Below are 15,573 nucleotides of genomic sequence, written 5' to 3'. Positions count from 1 at the left end.
GTTGGCCTAGTCTGCGGGGACAGCATCCCCAAATTCGTGAATTCTACTTAAAGTCTCTGGGTCTGGTGGCGCAAGCACAGGATATAAAAGATGTGAAGTCTCTGCTGAGACACATCATCACTGTTGCCGTGAGTCAAACTGAGGGAGAGGGCAAGGATACAGGCCAGCCAACAAATTGTGAGCTAAGCAAACACATCCTTCTACAAAGGATCAAAGGTTTTTGTCCTCCAGGAGATGCAAGGGAAGAAGAATGGAGTGAAGTATGTCCTCCTGCTGGTCCCATAGAAAAGTGCAATGGTAATGCTTTCACACTCATGGTGGAGGAAATAAGGCATACTGTTACCACCAGTGTTGTTCCTGGAACTAGGCCTAACTGGCAAATGCTTCCAGACCTAGTAAGAGACATACTTAAAATTTCCCATTTGATTCCACTGTGGACAGCTGTGATGGTTCCATTCTATGGATATGGTGGTGTTACAGCCAGCAGCACTTCCAGTAAGGCTTATTTCAAGGACTTGAAACATGCACACTTTAAACATCTAACCCTACCCATGCGCCTGGATGACTTCGTTTTTGAGCACATCCAGTCATTGGAAGGCATCATGAAGCTTGCCACTGCAGCTCAAATGACAACTGTGATCAATGAGGATTGCATGGGGGAAACAGCTCAAGAAAAGGTGACTGCTCAGTGTGCCAATGAGACGGTGCTCAAGAGAAGAGCAAAATCGGCACCCAGGTAAGAAATGCAGACAAAATGGACAAAATGCATTTTCTGGGAAGGGTGACAAGTAGAGCATGATCCATGGATGCCACAGACTCATCACTGGGCCAGATGGGGCTTTTCTGAAAAAGGATGCTGAACTAGTGATAGCCAATGCGGTCCCTTTGGAGTACATCTCCAAAGGGCATTGGCCATGCTGACTCAGGGATGGGAGTTAAAGTGGAGGGCACCCTTGGTCTGGTTCAGCAGTGCTGTTCTTAGGCAGCGTAGATCCCACACTGAGGCTACTGGCTTCATCAAAAGGAAAAGTAATCACTGGGCTTGGTTGGGAGGAGAAGCCATGAAGGATGGAAAGGAGCACAGGCAGAAAAAGGGGTTTGCAGCTGTCTTTTGAACATTGCTTCCACACACAAAAAGACTCAAAATGTATCTCAGAAGGCCAAGTTGTTAAAAGTTGTGTGGTAATCCTAAAAAGACAAGGGTGTGGGAGGAAACTCCTATGAGGCCATCTTAATAGAAAGGAGATCTTAAGAGAAAGGAGATTGGACAGGCAAGCACTGCCACCTTCTGGCCATCCAAACTGATATGCTCCAGTTAGACCTGATACATTGGTGATGGGCTCAAGTCATTAACCCTTTCTTTACCTGTTTTATGCTGCTTGATTTTTTTTACAAATTCTGTTGTCTGCTTTTATATGCCTCTTATGTTTTGCAATTTTAATGTTCTTGTTTTTCATGTTTTGTTTTGTTTTTTTAAATTTTAAACTTGTTGAGAGCTGCCCTGGAAACCTACGTGTGTGTGTGTTTAAACGGGCATTTATTTTATTTTCTTTGCAGCAACGTTCATTCTGCTTTTAAGTGATCAGCAGCATCTCTCTGTCTTGGTTCTCATTTCCCAACTTGATAATGCCACTGAGGGACTTCACAAACTCCATCCGGAATCTTCAGGGTCTTCTTTGAGGCCAGAGTGGACGGCCTGCAGCCAGTTCAGCAGCGGAGGCAATGTGAGATTCTCCCGGGTTCATTGCGCTGCCTGGCTTATGATGTGAAATGAGCAGGCACTGGCTCTCCGGCAGCTGCTGTTGCTGGATAAAACAAGAGTGCCACATTTCAATTTCCTTCACACAGCCAGACGAGCCTGGGTTAAAAACAATAGTGACCCCATGGGAATCTTTCATCAGTACTGGCCAGAAAGTCTCGGATTTTTGATCCCCTCCACAATCCCACAGTTCAATCCAACACCCTGCTCCTTTGCCATTTTCCCCGAAATCTGGCTTCTTGTATTCTAGGGTCCTTACTGCATGTGATGGGAGATAACTACCAATGCCTTCGGTGCTCTCTGACAAGGAGTTTGCCAAGACAGGCTTTCCAGCCTCACTGGGGCCAACAAAGAGGATCTTCACCTTTGGCACCTTCCCTTGGACTAGGCCACATAGCCTTGACCTCACATATAAAGCCAACCTGAGCAAACAGCTGAAAGGGCAGCTCCAATCCCCTGGAAACACGTTGAAGAATGGAATATAAATCAGTGTGAGGTGTTTGTGATTCTTTCATATATAAAATAAGACTTGACTGAATGGGGATGTTGGGTGCATTCTGAAGTAATATTTTAATTTTAAAACTGTAGATATTCCCCCACTCTGTAAACAACAATCTATAACAAATTATCCTCATCTCTTTTTTTGGGGGGGGGGGGTGTTATTGGGTTGTTGTTGTTTTTTATTTTGAGTATGTGCTTTGTGGTTTTATATTCTGATTTTATCTTGTGAACTGTCCTGAGACCTGTGAGTATAATGTGGTATAATAATAATAATAATAATAATAATAATAATAATAGGAGCATCCACCTGTCCTTTGTCAACCAAGCTGGGAGAGAGAAGCTTTTCTGCAGTAATTCTGTTCTTTTTAGAAGTGCTATAAACATTGAACAGGTTCATCTACTCGGGAGCAATTTAGAGAGAGGCCATGTTCCAGAGCTTTCCCCAGTTCCACTTTCCACCCGCACATAGTTTCCTCACTCCATCACTAATGTCTGAGCAAGGCTTCAGGACAGTTCTCCATTTCCAAACCTATCAATGCTGCACTGTTCCAAAGTTTCAAGGTAACAGTGAATTGGAAAATGTTCTGGTCTAGAGGCCATCCAGCAGGTGGACTCATATTCTGACCTGGTTAAAGGCAGTTTCCTATGAATGGAATTAAGTTTCCATCCACTCCCAACCCAAAAACTTTGCTTGGAAGGTAAGTGTGCCTCTTGAACTCCTCTCATTCATATGCAGGAGAGAGTGAGAAGGCATTGGAAGCATATTAAAACCCTCAAGTGGCCTTTAGGGGCAGACACTGATCCCAGCCATGAGACCCCAAATGTCGGTATTATGAGTTATGTAGTCTGGGCACATTTTCTCTCTTCCACAAATGCAGCATTTTGCTTTACACAGGACTGAGTGGCAGTTTATTTGGGAGAAAGTAAAGGCACGCCTTCATGTATGGAAGTGAGAGCTGGACCATAAAGAAGGCTGATCGCCGAAGAATTGATGCTTTTGAATTATGGTGCCGGAGGAGACTCTTGAGAGTCCCATGGACTGCTAGAAGATCAAACCTATCCATTCTGAAGGAAATTAGCCCTGAGTGCACACTGGAAGGACAGATCCTGAAGCTGAAACTCCAATACTTTGGCCACCTCATGAGAAGAGAAGACTCTCTGGAAAAGACCCTGATGTTGGGAAAGATGGAGGGCACAAGGAGAAGGGGATAACAGATGACGAGATGGTTGGATAGTGTCCTCAAAGCTACTAACATGAGTTTGACTAAACTGCGGGAGGCAGTGGAAGACAGTAGTGCCTGGTGTGCTCTGGTCCATGGGGTCACGAAGAGTCAGACACGACTAAACAACAACAACAACAAAGGCACGCCTTCAGGGTCACCCCTGGGGTAGCACCTGTTTATGAGAAACACATTCTGCCTCCTTTCAACACTGCCCTAGACTGCAACATGGTAGTTTGTCCTATAAAAGTCAACTAGCGGGACTTGCAAAAACAAGGAAACGATGAAGTGTGGAGAACTCCTGTCCAGGGTTCCAGCTAGCTAAGCAGCCAGCAATGCTCTCTTTCAGGAAACTCCATTCCTCTATGTGCTTTTTTGTTCCCTACTAGCCCCAGCAGTCAGCCAGCATTCGGTGTCTACTGAGCATGCTCAGTAGGTTGTGTTAGAGTTGCCACCCTTTTAGGTTTTCCTCCCTAAATATTCTTTGTACTGCAAACTTTGGGGTTCTCCCAAGTCTCCTTGTGCTTGGATAGTGCCATTTTGACTGCATAAGGATACACACTCGGTTGAAATATATATAGGAGCAACCCAGAACTGAGCCACGCACCGTCTTTTTTACATACCTCCAATCTTTTGACTGCAGATCTACACTCTGGATTTGTTTTGTTAATCATGCTAACAGGGATGATAGCATGTTGAGAAAACTGTATGGAAGAGAATGCTGAGATTTGGCTGTAATAACTATATAGCTATGCTATGCTCTAATTGATCATATTTAAAACTAGTTATGCTACAGATGTCTATTCTGTAGATCTATCTAGTTATGGCATTCTATGCTATAGACAATGTTTTTGAACTGCATTTCTTTAAAAACTGCTTTTCATCCATTGCAATCTGTGGGGAAATAATCTGTTTTCTGGCAGGCTAATCTACCATAAAAGAAATGAATCATTTTTGTGGGTTTTTTTGGTGGGGAAGTGACTCTAGTTACTGGATCACACAGCTTGCCAAAGGTGGAAAAGATATCTCCTGTTTTGGGGGCTGGCCTAAAAATGGTTGGTTTTCCTATTACTCTGGGTTTTCTTTGAGTCAGTTTGGCTGTGCGTTGGGACTGGCTTTCTGTTCAGATTTTTTAAATATTTGGGTTGGTGGTTTCTGTGCTCTGCTTAGGTACTTTGTAAAATTCACCTAATAAATTGATTAAATCCACATAAAATGCTATTTTAATTCTTCCTTTCATGCGTTTTTCTTCCTTTGTATTATTAAAAACCCCACCTTGCCATTCCTATAATTGTTGTGTGCTGCTAGTATTGCTATGTGTCATGCTTTCCTCTTAAGTGTTAGTTAATGTGTCCTATTCATTGTTGGAGATCAGTTGATACTAGTGGACAATTTGTCTGCCTTTTGTCTAAAGCTATTTTTGAAATGTATCTTGGCTCAGACTTACTAACAGGATGGTGGGGGCTGACACGGGATAGAATATTATGCTTGAAAGCAACCATAAATTTATTATTTTGATGAATTATGTAATTATGAAAGTCATGGGGATTTTTCTAATTTATATCATTAATTCTAGTTGCACAGGCATTTTTTGTATGTGTAAAGTTTTATTTCTTTTCATTTATTAGTAAACCTGCTAAGAGTTGGAGGACGCCATAGAAGCTCTCTGACTTTGTCTTAATTGCCCTATTATACAACAGAGTTGTATAGATTCTTTCTTCACTTTGCCATGTGGGTGAGAAGGGATATAATTCTTTTCTCTTGTAAGAGTCATTACAATAGGAGTCAAAAGAAATATCCATTTAGGGAAGAGTAAATGGTGCATTGAAGGCCTAATAAGTGTGTGTGTGTGCACGCGCACGCACGCACAGGTAATAAACAACAAAATGTCACAAAATCTCAAGACACCATCTCTTCTCTGGTGCTTTGAATCAATAGTGATAATGATGATAAGAATGGTGATAAGAATTTGTTTCTTGCACCCTGCCCATCTGTCTGGATTGCTCCGGTCACTCTGGGGGACTTCAAACAGAATATGTATAAAGAAACACAACAGAGTATCAAACATTAACCAAGTCTTCTTATTTTATATGCCTGAGAGCTTTTGCTAGAACTCTGAATAAATCTTAAGACATTTTAAAAGTGTATTTCAAGGTGCTGAGAGAGACCTCTATTCCCCTCACAGAGCTACAATTCTCAAAGTTCCCTGGGAAGAGGCAATGCAGCCCTTTGAGGAAAAAAGGGCTCTCCTGCTAACATCTCTCAGCACCCTTAACAGACTACATTTCCCAGGATGCTTTGAGGAAAACAACCACTGTTTAAAGTGGTATGATACTGCTTTAAATATATAGAGCAGATGGGGCAATCCTGTGTGATTTTAAGCAATTAGGTTTGTGGTTGTAGTAACAGAATATCGAGGCACTCTATAGATCAGGGATTTTCAACCCTTTTACAGCTGAGGAACCCACAAACGGTGTATTGATATTTTGCAGAAACCTAGTCCCTGCTTCTGCCCTTCAACAAAGTGAAAGAATGAAACTAAAATGGGGATTAAGAAATTCATTATTTGACAACAGAAGAGGAGAAAGTGAAGTGCCTTGGGTGGAAAGTAGCAAAACTTTGTGTCATCTCTGGGGAATGGTTTCCGAACCAGAAGGTTCCATGGAACAAAGAGACAAGTTTTGATTGCTGGAAACAGTGCCCTTGAATGATTTGCAAATGTTAGGCCAGAAATGACTGGCAGGTCATACTTTTTTCCAGACCCTGCCCTCAAGAACCTGCTGTTTTAACATTTTGGGCAATCACAGTGTTCCGGAAGAGAGACCTTTGGGGCGTCTCCTTTATTGGTTACTTGTGTCTGGATGTTTGAATATCTCTTCTGTTGTTTTGTCAGAGGGAATGGCCATTTTCCACCCTGTCCCAGCTAGTGTAAGGTCACTTCCAGACAACCTGTTTATTAAGCCTGTATTCTGATTTGGTGGGCAAAGGTTTTCAGGGAGGTTAGAGGATGTCGGCATTCATTCTGATTTGTACGTGGGGAGGTTATACAAAGTAAGGTAAAGGTACCCCTGACCATTAGGTCCAGTTGTGACTGACTCAGGGTTGCGGAACTCATCTCGCTTTATTGGCCGAGGGAGCCAGCATACAGCTTCCGGGTCATGTGGCCAGCATGACTAAGCTGCTCCTGGCGAACCAGAGCAGCGCACGGAAATGCCGTTTACCTCCCCACCAGAGTTGTACCTATTTATCTACTTGCACTTTGAGGTGCTTTCGAACTGCTAGGTTGGCAGGAGCAGGGACCGAGCAACAGGAGCTCACCGCGTCGTGGGGATTCAAACTGCTAACCTTCTGATTGGCAAGTCCTAGGCTCTGTGGTTTAACCCACAGCACCATCCACGTCCCGTTATACAAAGTAGCATCACTTAAATTGTTATCCCACACTTCCCAGTCACTTTCTTCATAGCAAAGTCTATGATTCTGCAGGGCAACCAGGTCACTGCTCCAATCTCCACAGACATGCTGACTGGGGGCTGATGGGTGATGTAGTTCAGCAATATCCACAGGGCCTCAGGTAAGACACCCCTGTGTTACTGTGGGGGTGGATGGGTAGTAGATGCCTTTGCCTAAGAAGTGAGACAAGGCTAGATGCCTGTACTCCTTTGCTCAATACAAGATGCTGTGTGGTGTGGTACTGCAAACCAATGTTTGTAACACAGCTGCACCATAGCTGTCAACTTTTCCCTTTTCTTGCGAGGAATCCTATTTGGAATAAGGGAATTTCCCTTGAAAAAAGGGAAATGTTGACAGCTATGAGCTGCATATGAAGACACTTCATAGCATTGCCTTGTGAGTGCATATCCACATGGCCTACTTATTGCATACATATCTACACTGCATACTCATTCCCCTTCTACAATATTCTTGGGAACTGTAGTTCTTTTTCTGAGTGGGGCCCAAATCTTGATGAGAATTCTTAGCACCTTCACCAGACTACAATTCCCAGAATATTTTGATGGTTTAACTGGTATAAAACCATTGGATGTTTATGGTGCAAATAGGCCTTACTGACTTCCACCCATTAGAACAGAGGCCTTTCTCTATAAAGTGGAAGACGATTATAAAAATGATACAAATAATAGCTGCTAATTCTACTTCTACTTCTGCTAACAGCAGCAGCAGCAACAACAACAATGACAACTACAAACCAGAACATCCTCCAGTCAAATTGTGAATCCATACAGGCAGCCAGGAACACTTTGATTAACTTGCTAAGATAAACCCAGGGAGCCTTCAGACAGCTGCTATTTTGGGGTGGGATTGAATCACATAATAGAAAATTAGGGCTGTACAATTGAAGCTGATTTGGCACTTTTCCATAACAGACCTGCCCCCCCCCCCAATTAGACGTTATGTGATGAGGAACATGATGAGGAACACTGGAAAGCGTTGAATAATGATTGCTTGACGCAACATCATGTAATATCCCTGTAAACAATTAGAATGAATGCCCAATAAGTAGCCAACATTGTCTAAGCTCCCTGCAGACTTTGTGCAAATAAATCAAGATGAATGCTCAATAAACAGGTCCACTGGAAGCAACCTTTGGTGATAAATACTATATGCAGTGAAGGAAACCCATTCATTGAGTGCTATTTGTTTTACGATTACAACCTCATATTTCTACGTTTGGGAAACAGGTGTGCAGAAAAGATTGTGCATTTATAGTGCAGAAATTTAAACCAACTTTGTGGAAGCCTAGCCCCCCCCCCCAATATTTTAAACGTCAGCCCTTAGGAGTTGGCTCCTATGAGTGGCAGTGCCATATGTACGCAAGAGAAAGCAGTAGCTGCTCTTACTTTCTCTTGCTCACCCTTTCAGCAGGGAAGATTGGGTCCACAGTGCTACCTAGAGGGAAATTGAGAGCAACTGTCTCTCTGGGTGGTGCTGCATAGAGGGGTGGTCATGGGAAGAGGAGCCACTTCATACCATGGTGAACAGGACTGGGCTCCATCTTCCTTTCCATGCCATCAAGTGAGAGAGGCTGAGTGAGAAGCAGCAATGCCTCCTCACTTCTTCCTATTGAGGTCAACAGCAAAGACAGGACAAGTGATGTTTGCTGTTGCTGCCTCTGGTCCCGCACTTGTCCTCTGCCTCTAGAAGACGTCAAGTACTCATGTGTCCTCTCTCTCCTTGGATGGTTCAGAAGCAAAAAGTGGGGACAGCAGGGCCATCTAGCGAGAGCAAGTGAACAAAAAAACCAGTGAGTGATGTTCCTTGAGGAAGCAGCCATCACCGTTGCCTGAGTCAGAAACTCTCTTTGTCCTCACCAAGCAGCAAGGAAGCAATGGGCTGTGTGCATTGGCCTTGGCTAGTGGCAAACTCTGCCTGATGTCATCTGTGTTTTGTGGATGTTTGTTCGTTTGTTTAAAACCTAATTGTATTACAGTGATGCTTTGGCACCAGAGTCATTCATGGTTATACATTTTGGCAGATCTACATGGCAACAATACTAATACTAATACTAATACTAATACTAATACTAATACTAATACTAATACTACTTTATTATTCATACGCCAACCATTTGACTGGGTTGCCCCAGCTGCTCTGGGCAGCTTCTACCAGATTAAAACATCAAACATTAAAAACTTCCCTAAACAGGGCTGCTTTCAGATGTCTTATAAAAGTCAGATAGTTGTTAATTTCCTTGACATCTGATGGGAGGACATTCCACCTGGGGGGGGGGGGAAGAAGTTAGCTATTTAGCTATTTAGCTAACTTAAACATCTGCTAGGGGCAGTGTACTCCTGAGGACAAGATTCTGGGGACACACAATCAGGGAAAGTAATCTGTTAGTGAGCTTTCACAGGCATCTGGCTGATCAGTGCTGGAGGCACAACACAGAACAAGCTGGACCTTCATGGCACAGCAGTTCTTATATACTTACGGATGGAGCCTCAACAGTAAGGTTTGGAAATGGAAAGGCTTGGTCACTTTAAGAATTACAAGAGGAGGCCCAGCTCTTTTAATAGTGAAATTGCTAGCCAACAAACTCTGCAGCGTGGTCTAGCATACAAGGAGTTGTAACCCACAGGGAGGGTGACCTTCCCTAGAACTTTAAACCTTTGTTGGTTGGTTATTGTTGCTTTTACACGCTCTCTTTTTCTTTTCAATGTTGCCGTTCACCAATTGTGCTGCGCTACTAGCTAACTGCAAATTAATAATTAGATCCCGGCTGGTACGTGCGTGGCTGCACACAGGGTGGGGGTTCCTGTGTACTACATTGCAAAATCAATGAACCAGCTTGGAGACTGGTTTGCTGCCCAGAAGGATAATTTAGCAAATATCTCCGCTCTCTGCTCTTAGCTTAAATTCTAATGAATCAAAGAGTTGTACAGTCAGTAAGAAGACACCAAGGGTAGTGTTTAACTGCGATTTAGGCTGAGTAGAACCACTGAAATTAATGGAGCTAAGTTAGACATGTTCATTTACATCATTGTGTCTATTCTGAGTAAAACTTTGTTGAATACCACCCCAGGATTTCCTATTAGGCTACCCCCCCACCCCCGTAAAGCTATTTGCTGTTTGAATGGATTAAGGTATAAGGGGAAATGCCATTAAATGCCATCATGGCAAAACTGGGATACCGGAGGAAAGGACCTGTGATTTTGCTCCTATGAAGGAGCCAAGATTATGGCATTCTACTTGCCAAATTCCAAAGCAGCATGTCCGTTTCTGCTGTGTAGCTACTCCTTTAAGGTAAAGGTAAAGGGACCCCTGACCATTAGGTCCAGTCGTGGCCGACTCTGGGGTTGTGGTGCTCATCTCGCTTTATTGGCCGAGGGAGCTGGTGTACAGCTTCCGGGTCATGTGGCCAGCATGACTAAGCCGCTTCTGGCGAACCAGAGCAGTGCACGGAAATGCCGTTTACCTTCCCACCGGAGCGGTACCTATTTATCTACTTGCACTTTGAGGTGCTTTCGAACTGCTAGGTTGGCAGGAGCAGGGACCGAGCAACGGGAGCTCACCCTGTCACAGGGATTCGAACCGCCAACCTTCTGATCGGCAAGTCCTAGGCTCTGTGGTTTAACCCACAGCACCACCCGTGTCCCTAATGCCTATCTTTCTAGGTATGTGTCTAGAGAGAGTCAATTTTGTCCTATCAATGCTGGAGCTGTTCTGGATTCAGTTCTTAGGCTATATACACATTAGTGGCTTAAACTACACCAGTGTTGCTTTACACCTCCCCTGCTGCGTTTCAAGTCACATTTTTATCTTGCCCCATGTACCAGAGAGGGGGTGGGGATGCCTTCACCCAATGAACATTACCCGTTTTGTTTCTCTGTGCCTGCAAGCCCTCTGAGCTCCTATTCAATGAAGTTGCCATCTGTACATGCACACGAGCAATGGATGTTTCAGGTGTACAACCCTCAGCTTAACTGCTGCTTACGTTATCAAATTGTAAGCTGGGTTGCCATTTGTTATTCATCAGCCATATGGCCCATATATTATACCTGTTTCTTTGGAGGCAATTTAAGTCTTTAAAGTCTATTTGCAGTGTGAGGGATTATTTCACCCATGGGAACACAGCTGGGCTGGGGAATGTTAACTCTCCCCTGACCAGGAGTGACTCTCCTGCAGAAAATGTCCTCCTTGTACATCTTAGGGTAGAAAGATGGAAATTCTCTTTGCAGCTGAGGAGGGGCAATTGTTTGTGGGGTTGGGGTTGGGTGGATGCAGCTAGGAAGCATTTATTCTTCACTCCCCCCCCTGTTTCCCCCCTCTTCCTTGCTGCAATTAGACTTGAAAGAAACTTCCTATTGGCTCCCATAGATATGTCGGTTGTTTTTGGTGGTATCCCATGGCAAATGTAATGCCTTTAGAAGCAGTCTATCACAGGAACACTGCAGAAAAGTTATAATTGATTGCAAACACTTGGACTTTTCGCATTTGCATTCCTGTTCATGTGCCTGCTGGAATAGGTACATGGATATATTATAACTCCTACAGACTTAAATGAAGTAGTGAAAGAGAATAAAGCTAAATGCCTCAGGACTGGGGTGGATGGTCTCTCTCCAGTCCTGCCCAGGGTTATGGAAAGACTTGCTCAGCCCAGACCATAGCAAACCTTGGAGACACACAGATTTCAGAGTTATGTGAAATATTTTCCCCACTTCAAGACTTGGCACGCACAATTTTATAAGGAAAAATGGAATTTATTAACTGAAAATGTTTATCAAGAGCATTCCCTTCCATCTTTTGGAGGGCGGAGGACCTAACTTACCAAGGAACATTTCATCTTCCATTGCTTCTTGGATGTTAAAACATTGCTAGTGTTTGAAATACAACAGATGGGGAAGCTGGCGCTTTTAATGGAACCCATTTACCCACAAGCGGAGGACTTGCTTTTCAAAGGTCACTCTGTTCCCATTTCCTGCGCTGGGCTGTTCTGCAGTGAAATGGGCCTAACTGAGCAGGGCCAAGGCATGAGGCTGGTTGCTTCACCCGAGTGGATACAGCATCCCATGTGCTGACCCACCCAACCTCCTTCCCAAGAATAATCCAAATGTCCTGCCTGAGGATGGCTTTGACTTGGTATATAGTGGAAGAAGTAAGAAGGGGAACTGGGGACGGGTCAGATTTGCAGGTTTGTCCCTTGATGGGCTCAGCATCAAGTGGCAACTTGCACTTGTGCATGAATACACTTTAAATCATTCACAACACCACAGGCCTTATTGAAACTATCTGAAGAGGTGCCTCTTGCCTTTGGTGCACATGCAATATACCTAAGGGTCTGTGAACATGCCAAACAAAATGTAGCACATAACCCAGCATTGCAGTAGCTATGGCTGAAACTGTATGTGGCATATGACGTGCAGTTGGGTGTGTATTTCCATGGACTTTTGTTTTTTTTTAAAAGAAACCGCTATAGGACGCTGCAAAATTTAGTGGTTGGACCACATTTCCCTTTGGTACGGTGTCCCCATGTTCTTGAGTAAGCACGGGCAGACTGTCTCCAGAGATGTCCAACCCAAGCAGAGCACTGCAGATTTCTCACTCTGTCATTTTGTAATCTCAGAAACATTTTTCCAGCTCAAAATAAAATGCATTAATGCAGGAAGCTGCATTATTCTCAGCACTATTAAAAAAAAAAAATTATTACAGATTTCTTAGTTTACAAAAGTATGTGCAATGTTTCTTTTCCCCCAGTTGTGTTTTCTACAGATCAGTTTCATGTGTTGAGACGTTAGTGTTACATTAGGAAGAAAAGGGGGAAAGAGGGGGAGGGGGGAATGGTGATTGGGGTTGGGGTTGGGTGGCAATGCTTCTACAGTATTCTACTTAGTGTATGTGTGGGTCTTGTGTCAGCGTCACTTGTGTCGGTTCTCTTTATTATTCACTTTATTTCTTTGGGGGGTGAGAGAGGTTGGGGGTGGCCTAGGGTTGTCTTTGGTTGGCTGTAGTGAGAATTGTTTTTTCTTTGAGCGGGGTATGAGTGTGTATTTTTGAATCAGGTTAGTCAGATTGATTCGTATGCTGTTGGTGGATTCTGGTTGTTGTCTTGTTGGGCTGTGTATGTGATAAAGGGGAACCATACTGGGTGAAAGCATCTTCTTCTATTTGTCCCTGTGTCAGTTTCAGTTTATTGGTTGGTTTTTCTAATAAGGCTGTTTCCCATACTATTTGATACCATGGTCCATGCTTACTCCTGACAGGTCTCTCCAGTGTCTAGCTAGGATGCTTCTGGCTGCTGAGAGTAATAAATAACAATAAATAAATAAATAAATAAATAAATAAATAAATAAATAAATAAATAAAGTATAATGGATAATTTATTATTTATACCCCTCCCATCTGGTTGGGTTATGAGCTCTTTGTGATGTGAGTGGGCATTATTGTCTTGGAAGATGTTTAGTAGGGGTGACGTCTAATACTTGCTTAGTTATTTTGTGTATTTCTTGTATGATTGATGTCCAAAAGGGTTGGATTTTAGGATATACTCAGTACTATTGACAATGGAGTGGTGGGGGCTCTGCAGGGGGTCAGGAAAGAGTCTTTTCTAGACCAACCTGGAGATGTCAGGATTGAACCTGGGACCTTCTGTCTGCTACTGAGCTACCACCCTTCTTTCATCAATTACTTTGACTGCAGCACCATAGCCATAGGCAGCATGCAGAAATCAGGGGTAGTCATTGGAGACTTCTTCTCCCCATTCCCATGAATGTCTGGATCTAGACTCTTGAGCATGCTTCCACCTTATTTATAGCTAGTTGCTGAAGGTCAAGAGAGAGGCAAATCAGCAGGAGGCAATTTCTGTGGCATTTATATCATGGCACAATCAAGTTCCTGAAACATCCAGTGGAGGACTTTTTAATATCCATGTTGGGTTGTTTTTTTTGGGGGGTGGGTGGGTGGGTGGGTGGGTAGATGTTTCCCCATTTGTGTATGTTATGTATTTAGTGTTGATGTTTTTATTGATGCTTTTTATGATGTTCATCTTGTGGATGGCTTTGGGATGTTGCACAGGAAATGATTCAGAAACAAAGTGGAATGGAATGGAATGAATGGATATAGTCTGTTTTCTGGATTCCTAGTTAGTGGAGCAGCTACCAGGCAGAATCTAGGTAGGTCTCTCAGAATGGCAGTGAAACAGATTGTTTTATGGCTGTTGTAAGGAGAAGAAAATGTTCTTCTCTTGATACTATAACTTAATCAAAGGAATAGAGAGGGGTCATGGAGCAAATTCTTGAAACCAAATGCACGAGTTATAAATAAATATGCCTTGGCAAGCACAGACGTGCCTTTGGAAAAGCCTAAAAAGGCTAGAATGAAATATTCCATTATTTTGAGTACTTTTTAAATAAAAAAAAGTCCTTGTTATTAACCTGAAAAATTTGAGAACAAGCTCTGCCATGGTCCTGTCTCCACTGTCTGGCTTGACAACTCCGTCCTCCCACCCAAACACACAGACGCACACATGGTCCAGGACACACAAAACAATGTCTTCAGGAATGTAGAGAGAGATTTCAGCTGGAAAGGCTTGCCAGCATTTTTGTTCTTGCCTTAGTCAAAGGGCTGAGCTGGTGTTACGATCAGGACATCCCTTCGCTGTGTTTCTGCTGTGATCACTTGGCAGGGTTTATTGAGAGTCACCCAGTGCCAATTTGCTCAGATGCATCAATTACAGCACCCATCGCTCCGGAGCCTTTTTCTGTCCTTCTGTCCTAATTGTCAGATCCTGCGGGTAGCAATGCAAGCTGTTCTGGAGGGAGTGGGGTCCTGTGGATTGTTTGGGTTGTAGTGGTGTTCTCCTGTTGCCTGAGAGCATGTAGACAAAGGGGGGGGGGGAGAGTTCTAGTTGTTCACTTATCCAAGTTCACTTATCTTGAAACAATGACCATTTGATTTAATACTTCCTGGCTGCTTCCACACATGCTTCCTCAGAAGTAAATCCCACTGAATTCAGTGAGAGGTATTCCTGGCAACCAGGCATACTTTGGACAGTGGCAGCCTTTGTATGGAACACATTTCTTGGAGAGGGGCCATAGCTCATGCTTTGCATGTGGAAGATCCCAGGTTCAACCCCCAGTATCTGCAGTTAAAGAATCTCTCATTCCCATCCAAGGCCTTCGGCAGAGGTCTGATGCTGCCTTAGATGAAGTTGGCTCCGCTGGGTGAGTGCGAAGGACTGGGAAGAGACCCTGTGTCAGGGCCCTCTGATATCTCAAGCAGAGGTCTTGATGGGTTACTGGGCTACATGTCTCAATGGTCTGCCTCCCAGGGTGTGGACTCAGGGCTGGAAACATTTCAGTCCTTTGACGCTTCAGTGTTGCTGGACTAATGCATGGCTAATGGCCAAGGAGTCATAGTTCAGCAAAATCGGGAGGGTCAAAGGTTCCCCATCCCTGGGCTAGACTCACTACATCACTTTCTTGATAAAAGAAAATCCAGGTTTCTCACAATACCTCCTGTGTGCTGTTTTTCTGATGAGATGTTGGAAAATAATTTCAGAACATCATGTAACTGTTTACAAGGTTTCCATCTTTATATAAGGCTTTTGATGCACAGGCACAATACAGAGTTCCCCCTTTA

At 43.6% G+C, this 15,573-nt stretch overlaps 1 pseudogene across 1 annotated transcript; it reads right to left on the bottom strand.

Moving 5' to 3' along the window:
* Nucleotides 1–1,560: 1,560 nt before the first annotated feature.
* Nucleotides 1,561–4,154, bottom strand: LOC310851714 (intraflagellar transport protein 22 homolog pseudogene; annotated as a pseudogene). Its single transcript has 2 exons — nucleotides 4,104–4,154; nucleotides 1,561–2,267 (listed from the first exon to the last, which is right to left on the bottom strand). The product of its transcript is annotated as an intraflagellar transport protein 22 homolog pseudogene (transcript).
* Nucleotides 4,155–15,573: the final 11,419 nt, after the last annotated feature.

Source organism: Podarcis gaigeae (genome assembly GCF_964106915.1).
Source record: "Podarcis gaigeae genome assembly, chromosome: 1".
In the NCBI taxonomy this organism is placed as follows: domain Eukaryota; kingdom Metazoa; phylum Chordata; class Lepidosauria; order Squamata; family Lacertidae; genus Podarcis; species Podarcis gaigeae.
This window is presented reverse-complemented; position numbering and strand designations above follow the sequence as displayed.